Raw genomic sequence first — 11,809 nt, forward strand, 5'->3', positions numbered from 1 at the left:
TTAAAAGAATGTAGTTGAGTAGTAAATGGGTCAAATGAGTCAAATGGGTCAAAGAATGTAGTTGAGTAGCAAATGGGTCAAAGAATGTAATCGGTAAAATCTATAACTATGGCATGTAGTTGAGTAGCAAAAATATAGTATTAAAAGGAAAATGAGTCAAATGGGTCAACCCGATACACCCCTTTCTGCTACAAAGAAAGATATAGTTGATTTTTTTTGCTTCAGTTTCCTCATCTCCAAGACTGTTCTAATAGTTGCTGCATTAGTTAACTATTATATCTAATTTCTTAATAAAATCTTTATATGTGATTGATAATCAAGTTACTATTCTATTTCTTATACTCCCTAAAATAGTTTTATTGCTAATGCATTAAATCTATCACGTATACAAAGCACAGAATGTTCTATAATATTAAAAACTAATAAAAAATTTTGCAGTCACCGTGGCCCACAATTCGCAACTCCAACCACCATGATTGAATTTCGGATTCAACTTGAACAGTTTTGTTTGAGGCGTAATATACAGAACAGTACTCGTGAACCCACGTTTCGGTTGCAGACCAAATTTCGAGTCCATCTACTGTGATAGGTAATCCTCTATGAGTAGTTTTAAACCGTGTGGTTGGCTTTCGTCCTTAACTGCAATACCTCTATAAATAATTTGAAAAATTCACATTACAGATTGTTATGGTGGTTAAAGTTACAAATTAAGTCAAACATATGTCGAAAGTGAGTAAACAGGTTAAATCAGCCCATTAATCAATAAATGGGTTAAAATAACCTCTTGAGAAGATCAGCAAGCAATGCATGCTCGGTGAAGACCCAGTTATTAGAAATAACAGCAGACATTTCCATGGCGTATCTAGCTGGAAATACGGTCATTTCAAGCACACCGCAAGCGTTAATGAGTATTTTCCTAGCTAATGCATTTACGTTCATCGTATCACGAAAATGTGGCAGCAGAAGCATGAAAATCGGATGAACCACACTTAATTGTCGATTAGTAACTAATAAAAATGGCTCTATCACTGCATGAGTGTTCAGCCTACACAAACAAAATTAACAGTTTTTAACATAATACGACTAAATAGAATACACTAATTGCAGACTCCATGCTTACTTGTTCTACTGTTACTCCATTCATGTTTGGTTCAAGATGTTCCTTTTTCATCGAGCTCGTTTGGTCACAATATTCTGCCGGATCAAGATTGCTCGTTGGTGGGAACACCTGACTGAAAGAAAAAAAAAAAGGAAAAAAAGATTATATGCCATTGCAGAACTCAAACTACGTAATCCTTAGATTTCAATTAAACTTACTTCAAGTCGACGAATGACCTCGGAGTTTACTGCAAGCATTTCTCTCCCAAATTCTTCAACTGTTTCGCGGTTTCGCAATGCAGATTTGTCCATTGTGAGAAAAGATGTTTCAAAACTTGAGCATAAATATTACTAATTTAAAACTAAAATAAAAAAAGGCCAACAGAAGTAGCAATATGGACAATTGGACATACATTAAGTTACTATTTTTAAAACAGCAAGGTATAATAAGTTAACAAATTTCTAAAGATGTTTTATCAAAGTATGTACATTTGATAACATCAGGCAATGGGAATGTAAGAGGTTTTTCACCATCTGAGCGCACCTGTTCTTTAAGCAATTCCATATTAATGTTTTTTCTGATCTTGCGTAGTGAGCGTTTAGGTATTAGCCCAATCGCGCCTGCATAAAGCTTCAATGCATCTTCAAACGAATCAAATTCATTTGGAGTTTTATCAATCACCCCCTTGATCTCAGAACGAACCACTTGACCTATGGATTTGGCAGCGTAAGCTAAAGAGTTCTACTATATTTCACTACTTCAGTTATTAGGTTTTATTTCTCATTATGAGCAAGTGGAAAACTAAAAAAAAAAACCCATAACTAATTAGCGGATCATTATCCTACTCTCAATTCCCATCATGAAATGTACAATAATCATAATCGATAAGTGTAAAAATTTAAACTAACATCGTTGGTCTTTAATAAAAATCGAAACCAAACAAAATCTAATTACTGCTACGAAAAATTGATAATCGTTTTCCATCAAAACGAAATTGTAACTGAAATTGAAATCAAATCTCACCTTAGCATAAATTAAGTGGTTTAAATGAGCCCTTGAAATAGTAAATGAGCCCATATTGCCACCTGCTATGAATCACTGATTGTTTTTATATTTGATTTAATTTAATAGCATCAAAACATAGAAGAGGTGACTCAGTTTACAAATTTTAACGGAAGCATAACTGACTGATACTTCATAAATCACTGATTATTATACTACTTGATTTAATAGCATCAGAACACCAACACGCCATACATTATATTTGAGGCATCCATGAAAAGGATTAGATATGCGGTATAAAAACATGGGCTAAAGATTAGAAAACAGGTCTAAAAAACTTATTCAATTGGACGAATACTCATCTTCACCATGGTTAATTGCTCAAATCTTCAAATAATCTATATCGGCGATGGCTAATCGACCTACAACGATGATTAAGAGTCTCTGAATGTATTACGCGATTTGTGATGATGAAGAATGGAGCGTGGATATGTCAATGGCGTGTCATCTATTAAACCCTAATTTCATTTGCTAATCCCGTATGTTTTTGGTTAAGGAGGGTTATTAAAGACAACTTAACTCCTAGACATAGATTTATCACGTGATTAGCGAAGATTAAATGAATGAGTGTCTGAGATTTAGAGATTAAAAATTGATGGATGGTTAAGATTCGTTTTTAACTTCACTTATCATTCATTTAGCTCTTTATTAATAGTGTAATATAAGGAGTACTAGTTAAAGACTCGCGGTTTCGTAAAGTTTGGGTCTAATCATTTAAGCTATAAAATTAAAAAACTATTATTATGTCTAGATGAACATTAAATCAAATGTTTTTTAAGGGTTTGAAAATTTTAAAGTTTCAAAATGTACTAATGAACTATTATTAAGTCTATGATGAACATTAAACCAAATGTGTTATTGGGGATTCAAATTTTTAAGGTTTCAAAATGTACTAATGAATAGATAAAAAAATAAAATTTTGATTCAAATTAAATAAATCATCTTCGATATTCGTGATGTACTTTTATGCGATTGAATTAAAAATTGTGGGTGGTTATCTCAGATCTTCGTTATATTTTCCCACATATTCGACAATGTAGTTATTCTTGTTAGATGATCATGAATTGTGAATAATGTTATAACTCTTTATCTAGTTGTTAGTACTTTGTGCATCCTTGAAAAAGTTTCTTTCTTAATTCCCCAGCCTATAATTAGTTGAAACATTATACTTGTAATAAAATGCATAATATTATGATATTTTTGTTAATTATTTAGAAGATGTATTATTCACTTACCATTTTAAAGAGTATGTTTTTTATCTTTTTCATATTTACAACAAATGATAACTATAATTCGTGTGATGAATACTTGAAGTACATGATCAATTGAATTTGTCAGTATTTTAAAGCTTTATATTAGTGTTATTTGTGGTTTAATCTTTTGTTTGCAATTGCTATGCTTTTGATAAATTGATTATGTGCAGTGGGTATTGGTACTTCCAACGAAGTCAACTTAGATAAGGTTTTAGCTATGGTATTCTCTCTTTAAAGTCAAAATCCGGATGTATTAATTATTTCTATTTGAGTTGCCCATTTCCTCTCTTTCCCTTTGATCACCGACCCTTACTTTCAATCTTGGCCCTGTGATCCCTCCCCATCCCTCCCTTCCAGTGACTCGTACCTGAAGCTAAGCCGGACTCAAGGAGGCTTCAAAGCCAGATCTTCGTCTTTCATATAGAAAGGAGACCTCTCCTTCTCAGGTTATCCCATTTTTTGCTTGAATCCGGCCGTCAAATTCTTCAACTAAACTACAATTGTTCATCTATATCAGTTGATACAAACACTCCTCTTTTGCACTGTTTTCTTAAAGTGTTTGGACAAAATGTTTGGCAAGTTGTTGTAGATTAATTATTCAGCAATATAACGTTCATCAATATGTGAACTTTGAAGGTGAACGATTGTTCTTTTTTTGTCAACGATGTCGCGAACAAAGGAATGGGGCCTTCCGTACTTAGTCATATCTTTACAAAAATTAGGAAACTCCATTCCTTTTGTCTTAATTTTAACCCTAAATGAAGCTTCGTATCAAGAGGTAATTGAGTTTTAATTCTATATAGATGTTTGTAATACTTTTTTAATGTGTTTCCTTATACTAAAATTCTTATCTTTGTAAAAAATATACAATCTTTATGGCTTTCTTTCTTTTGTGTAATTTAATTTGAGATCAAGTTCAATATTTATGCTTATGATTTTATGATCCATTTATTCACCACACAATAAGCGTATCAAAATCACATTAGATATAAACAAAACATCAACGATTGTAGCAAGATAGAAAATATACAGATTCGAATGTTTTAATTGGCTAAATGGATTTAAACTTCCAAAGTTCATTTAAAATGTTTGAAACCTCATAAACTCTCTTAGCAAGCAGCTTAATATATTCTAAAAAGCATAGATAATAAATGCAGCCAAAATTAAATAAACTTTCAACTTCATCAACATATCTCGCTACCTAAACACTAAGCCCTAAACCTAAACCTAAATTCTAAATCTAAACCTTAAACATACTAAACCCTAAACCCTAAATCCTAAAACCTAAACCCTATACCCAAAAACTTAAACCATAAATTCTAAAATCTAAACCCTAAACCCTAACCTGTAAACCATAAACCGTAAACACTAAACCCCAAACTCTATACACTAAACTCTAAACCCTAAACCCTATATCTAAACCTTACACCTTAAACTAACACTAAACCACCAACCATTTACCCTACACACTAAACTCTAAACCCTATATCTAAACTCTAAACCCTATATCTAAACTCTAAACTTTAAACCTTAAACCCTAAACCCTAAATCAACCATAAACCCTAAACCCTAAACCACCAACCCTTAACCCTACACACTAAACCCTAAACCATAAATTCTAAAATCTAAAGCCTAAATTCTAAAACCTAAACCCTATACACTAACCCTAAACCCTATATCTAAACCCTAAACACTAAACCCTAAACTCTATACTATAAATTCTAAAAACTAAACCCTAAACTCTAAAGCCTAAACTCTAAACCCTTAACCCCAAACCTTAAACCCTAAACACTAAACCGTAAACCCAATACACTAAATCCTAAACCCTAAACCCTAAACTCTAAAGCATAAATTCTAAAATCTTAACCCTAAACCCTAAGTCCTAAATTGTAAATCATAAACCGTAAACCTAAAATATCAATTCCTAAACATTAAACCATTAATTCTCAACGTTAATCCTTTTTATCCATTAAGCTTATATTAGTTGTCAGAATGAATTTAGTTTGTACTATAAGCATATATAATTAGAGATGTACTAAAAATATTCAAAGGATATTTAACCATAGAACATTTTCATCTCAGTCAAATACGTCTCAAGACTTTCTTATAAACAACATTCTTGGTGGTATTTGAATCATTCTCATTGTCATCCAATATGATTGATTTTAATCCGTTTTTTGTAGTCAAATAAGCATGTATGCAATGATTGTTTATTCATTTTGTTGAATGAAGTAAATACATATTAATAACTTTTGTAATATGATGTATATGCTACATGAAAAATGTAATATGTCTTTTTTTTTTTTTTGGCATCATAATGTAGTTAGGAAAGTATGGTGTAGGAAAATGTTCTGGCTTGAACAATTCAGATTGAGAAAAATGTATTCAGTCATATGAAACACAACACCAGGTTGAATGTGTTAATGTGGGTAAAAAGTCATGTTGAATTGGGAAAACTCATTGATTAGGTCATTAGACCAAGATGTAAACTAATGAAAAGTATGGTCGACTATTCCAGGTGTTTTTTTTTTTGTACTGTTGGACTTTGGTTTGTATTCGATCGTTATTGTGTAATTTTCAGAAAAAAATTGTATATTTGTTAGGAAAAATGTAATCTGTAACTTTTGGGTTGTAATGATAATTTTTGTATAAACATGATTTTAGATGTTTATATAACTACATTTTTTTATACTGTTAATGCAGAAATATAAAATTGTATATTATAATTGACTAACATTGAACAAATTATAATATATTACATTGACAAAAGTTTGATGAAATCTTAAACAAATGACGTTAAAGAGGTAGTTGGATAAGTAACATTGTTCTAAGTACAAAATAACTGACGTACATACATGTCAAGAGATACATAATCATGGATTTAGTGGAATTAACAAAATATAGTACCAAAAGAGATGTTGACATTAGCCATTAGTCACTTAACGTCCTCGGCTCCTTTTCAAGTTTGTGAGATAAAACTTTGAATTAGTGCAGTTGTAGTAAATCTCACATTCATCACCATCCTCCGGGTCATGATTCTTCTTAAAATCACACTCAGCAGCCTCAATATACTTTGGTTGTTCTTTACCCATATCTTCTTTAACATCCAGTTTCACTTCATTGCCTTGTAGATTAACAACGGATATGCTTGCACCATGTAATATGGAAGGTATTTCAATAAACTCCAGCGAAATCCACTAAACATAATATGATACATGTATAACATTAGTATTTCTAATTATACATACCTTTGGTACTGGCTTACAATAGTTTTTGTTATTAAAAAAGCATTAAATGTCATGAAAAATTATGAAAGGAAAACATGGTAAATGATGTAAATATCAAAATAATGTATTGAAAATACCCAGACGTTGCATTTTGTGGTTTTAATCGAGAGCATACGGTCACCAACATTAGACATTGTAATAGCCTCGTCAACCAATATTTCCTTTTCACGAACAGATGATATGGTGTCTTGATTATCAGATTTTGTGTCTTGATTATCAGATTTTTGAGTAGATTCGTATGCCAGTTCATTGTCAATTTTTTTTGCTTCGGTGCAGGCAAGTTTTCTTGATTGTCTGAAGTTGCAGATGTTGTGTACATTAAGGTATAAACATAGTTGGTCAACCTATTTCTCATTTGGCAAAATCTCTATATCATTAAAAAAAAAAATCAGCTAAAATTTCGACCTTATGTTTTTTCATGGATATCAAACAACACGGACTCTATATGAAGTATGCCCATTTTATTCCTTTCTCATAATAATTATGGTTTCATAAAAGATTAAAAGCTACATAATAGACATAAACTTACAACATTGAAACTATTGGTTTCTTCCTTTCTCCAACTATGTTAGACTATCTGAACTTTCCCAATAATTCTCCACGCATTTGCAGTGACCTTTGGTCATTATAGATGAGAGATTTCATGCTTGTTGTAAACTCTGTTTGCTTAATGCAAGAATACATAAACTATAAATTTTACCCTATAATAAGAGAGTAAAACATATAGCACATACTTACAAAAATAGAAGTAGAAACCGATATTGGCAAAAAAAAAAAAAAAAAAAAATTAAAAAAAAAAATAAAAAAAAAAAAAAAAAATTTAAATACAACCTTTGAAATATCAAGTTTTAACATCATTTACTAAGCGTAGAATCAGCTCTCCACTCAATGGATCTTGCTCAGTACTAACATATGATCCACCCAGCCAAGCTTCCTGAATTGACAAACAACATAATTTCGGAAAAGGACAAACGGGAGGAGTTAACCTTATCATACCACATGTGAATGATAATTTAGTTAATACTAATAATGATGTTAATTTACAAAGAATAACATTTTAATGAAACATCTAGTTAAGTTTAATATAACATTTTAAGGGTTGTGTTAATTTAATATTTCATCATACAAATCATTCACTATATTAACGGTATAGAAGATGTTGTGATTTAGGCACGATTTAAGCATTAGCGACAAGTCACATGTTTGATCAGCCTTCAAGACTCTGTGATCATGTTTAAGCGTTTTAATCTTCATCTCACACTCACGGACGAAACTATTTGGCGGCAGGGTGGGGCGCCCGCCCCCAGTGGATTTGCAATTTTTAGTGTAAAAATTTTGGGTTTTCGACTTTGCCTTCGGTGAATTTTTCTTTTTGCCCCAAAACCTACATATTTTGACTCAAAACCTTCAAATTTTGCCCAAAATTCTTCAACTTTTGCTTCAAAACCTTCAAATTTTGCTCAAAAATCTTTAAATTTTGTCCAAAAACCTCCATAATTTACTTAAAAACCTCAATTTTTTGTCCCAAAACCTTCATATTTTGCCAAAAAATGCTACTGTTTTAAAATTTATTTTGCCCCCGGTAAAAAAAAAAATCCTAGTTTCGCCACTACTCACACTCATATATAGTATCATACACGACTAATCACTAAGAAGAATATAAGCATGTGAAATAAGCATGTGAAGTAAGTCACTGTACCCTTAAACAAATTCCACTTCGGAACTGAAGATATTCCTTGCTTCCGATACGCCTTAATAGAATACTAGGTTTCTAAATTCTACACCTAGTATTGGCCTTGAATATGTATTACAAAGTCTATCATTAAATAGCGTGTTCTCACGCCTCAGGTGTCGGTAATAGATTTAGTGCATCAATAGATTAGTCAGCAGCAATCAATAGAGGGATCCTTACTCAAATTTTAGTGTTTACCATGTAAAATATGATTATTTGAACTTAGAGGCGAAATCGGCCTGTTTATGTAACCAAACTGAACTGTGTTTCTAGACTTTTGGTTACCAAATCAGTCTTCCTTACTCAAATTTTTTAAGTATATTGTGCACTTTAATCAATTACCTATTTGAGAAAATCAGTACCAAAAGCTCGAGTGACTTTTAAAGAGCCTTAAAAACGATCATCCATCACTGCAGAGGAAACATGCCTGACTATTTTATTAAGTGAACTTCCTGCAAAAAAACAAACACTATATGGATTGTGAGAGCATATCTAGAACAATACTAGGGATGGATGTAAAAAAGTCCGAGATCCGCTGGTACCCGCACCCGTGATGGGCGGATTAATCTAAAAAAGTTCACCCGCAGTTACAGAGTGGGTAAAATTTTCAACCCGTTGACGGGTTGCGGGCGGGTGGTGGATGTATTAGATTCGTGACGGGTAAAATCCGATCCGAGAGTCGGTAATACCCGTTTGAAGGATCCGCGGATATACCCGTCAAAAATCCGTGAATCAACATGGCATATAGAAGTTCGGTTAATTGAAAATTTATTATGTTTATATTTTCAATACAATTATTATTTTATTATTAATATGAATATGAATATGAATATTAATATTAATAATAATTACCATCATTGAATATTCTGCTGCTTCGTGTTACTATTTGTCTATACATTTCTACTAAACTCTATTAAAATGGCTAATTGATGACATCATGAAATAATTTACATTTATTGACGTATTATCTAAAAGACAAAACACTATTTCACTATTCATCAATAGTAACTAGGGGTATTTTCGTCATTTCACTTTTTCCCCTTTTTTACATATTATCTAAAAGACAAAACACTATTTCACTATTCATCAATAGTAACCAGAGGTATTTCCGTCATTTCACTTTTTTTTTGTCTCCAACGATAAAAGAAGCAACTTTCGTAAAAGAACCAACCCTTCAATGTTACCAAAAGATATCGAAAAAAATTCTTTTTTATAAAAAAATCAACTACTTTTTTTTCCCTCAACGATAAAAGAGGCAACTTTCATAAAAGGAACAACCCTTCAATGCTACCAAAAGATGTCGAAAAACATTCCTTTTTACAAAATAGATAAACTAACTTTAAAAAAAAGGAACGCTAAAAGAAGCAACTTTCGCAAAAGAAACAACCCTTCAATGTTAGATGTCGAAAAAAATTCTTTTTTATAAAAAAATCAAGACTTTTTTTTTACTCGGATTCAAAACGGAGCCCCCGGCACGAAGCGAGGGCTCCTAGTTAAAACTATAGGTAAAAAAAATCAAGGAACACATGTCACCTTCTAAGGCTCTTCTCACGACATCATTTCATTATTAATTTATTTTACAATTAAAAAAATACAAACAATTTACTTTAAAAAACGTTTTTATAATAAATATTTAAAATAATTATTTAAACTAAATACTGAATTCAAATTTACCACATCATTATTAATCTTGAGAGGGTAAATACAGATATCAAAAAAGCACGCTTCTTCTCACATACACTTTAATTCAAATAATTTCTTCTCAAAAAATTCCCATAATCAAAACACCACCACTACCCATCTTCATCCTTCATCCTTCATCAACCAACATCAACCACCATCAACCACCACCGTTGCCGCTGCTCTTACCACTATCGTCGCTGTTGTTGCTGCTACCACCACCGTTGTCGCTGCTCTTTCTGCATTGTTTTCTTTTTCCGTTTCTACTCTGCTCTTTTTCGCTGAAACTTCACGGCTATACAGGTAAAAAAAAAATTCAGGTTCAATATATTTATGGCTTTATGCTACTTTTTTGTATATATAAATCTGTGTAATCGACTATATTTAATTTCTTATTTCTAATTCAAATCATGAAGCAAATCACGAGTGTATGATGATATGGCTAACAGAAAAGGCCATTGAATGTATAAATATTGGTGTTAAATTGGTTGAAATGGGTGTAAACCACTAGGGATTGAGTTATGTATTTGCATCGCAAGTATTCATGATTGTAATTCTAATTTCTGTTTTAATCTCTTTAACTAATTATTGAATTGAATTTTTTTATTTTTTTTTTATCATTTGAGGATACGTATAATTGAGACTGAAGCTATACAATTTGCTCGATAGGGTTTTGCAGGATTGAAGAATAAGACTTTGAAACCTTTTGTTTGGTTAGAGGTATTGATCATAAGCTGTTAATCTCTACTTTTTATAACTAATATTATCTTTTTTGATTATGCACATTAACTGTTTGCTATAATGCTTGAATGAACTAATTTTGAAGATTTTTTCTCTTTTGAAGTTCATAAATAAAAACTGTAAGATGGGCAGTGTTAGTCCAGTATACTTTAAAATAGGTTGGTGGCGTTGAACTCGAGCTTATGGCAATAGCAACTGGTTTGTGCTTATTCATTATCTAACTCATTATATAATTTGATTTTTATATACTTTTTACAGAATACTAAGTTTTAAATGGTCACTATTTTACCTTTTTTTTTTTTTTTTTTTTTTTTTGCAGGTGGTATCGTTGTTCCGAGGTTCCAGAAACTTACACCTGACAAGTTAAGGAAGGTAATTTACAGCTCTTGATTTTTTTGTTCATCTTTATACCTTTATTGATTATATTTGAAATCATGATATATCATTAAATTATGTTTGGACAGGCTGGTTTGGTTAGGGAAAAGGCGTTTGGTACAACAAAAGATCGGATGCTTTATATTGAGCATTGTGCAAACTAAAGGGCTGTTACCATATTTATTCGTGGAGGTAAGTTATCATAATGGAATCTAGCTTTATGGAAACATAGTTTTTTATACCATATGTACATCTAAAATATGTTATTTTTGTGATGAATTCAGGTAACAAAATGACGATAGACGAGACAAAGTGTAGTCTTCATGATACATTGTGTGTTGCTAGGAATCTCATACGTAATAACTCGATTGTGTATGGTGGTGGTGTAGCCGAAAGTGTTAATCCCTTAACATGTGAGTTTTTAACATGACTGTTTATAGATAGAAGAACTGATAAAGATGGTTTGCTCAATTTGAATGAACTATAATGTTCAAACTCTTTTCTTTGTTTTTGATTTTTGAAGTTTGATTATTTGGATTGATTCGTATCGATGAATTACTTAATTACAAATCATTCTGAA

At 31.5% G+C, this 11,809-nt stretch overlaps 2 long non-coding RNA genes across 3 annotated transcripts; one reads left to right on the forward strand and one right to left on the reverse strand.

Moving 5' to 3' along the window:
* Positions 1-225: 225 nt before the first annotated feature.
* LOC139844224 (uncharacterized) lies at positions 226-2,569 on the reverse strand. 2 transcript variants are annotated; one of them, XR_011757873.1, is made up of 6 exons: positions 2,123-2,569; positions 1,643-1,809; positions 1,318-1,376; positions 1,121-1,232; positions 782-1,045; positions 226-650 (listed from the first exon to the last, which is right to left on the reverse strand). It is a non-coding gene; the product is annotated as an uncharacterized lncRNA (long non-coding RNA). The 2 variants fall into 2 exon arrangements; XR_011757872.1 differs by having other exon boundaries at positions 226-1,045.
* An 8,189-nt stretch (positions 2,570-10,758) lies between these two features.
* LOC139839401 (uncharacterized) lies at positions 10,759-11,405 on the forward strand. Its single transcript, XR_011756943.1, has 3 exons — positions 10,759-11,052; positions 11,174-11,226; positions 11,319-11,405. It is a non-coding gene; the product is annotated as an uncharacterized lncRNA (long non-coding RNA).
* The last annotated feature ends 404 nt before the right edge of the window (positions 11,406-11,809 follow it).

The sequence above is a fragment of the Rutidosis leptorrhynchoides genome, chromosome 4 (genome assembly GCF_046630445.1).
Source record: "Rutidosis leptorrhynchoides isolate AG116_Rl617_1_P2 chromosome 4, CSIRO_AGI_Rlap_v1, whole genome shotgun sequence".
Lineage (NCBI taxonomy): Eukaryota > Viridiplantae > Streptophyta > Magnoliopsida > Asterales > Asteraceae > Rutidosis > Rutidosis leptorrhynchoides.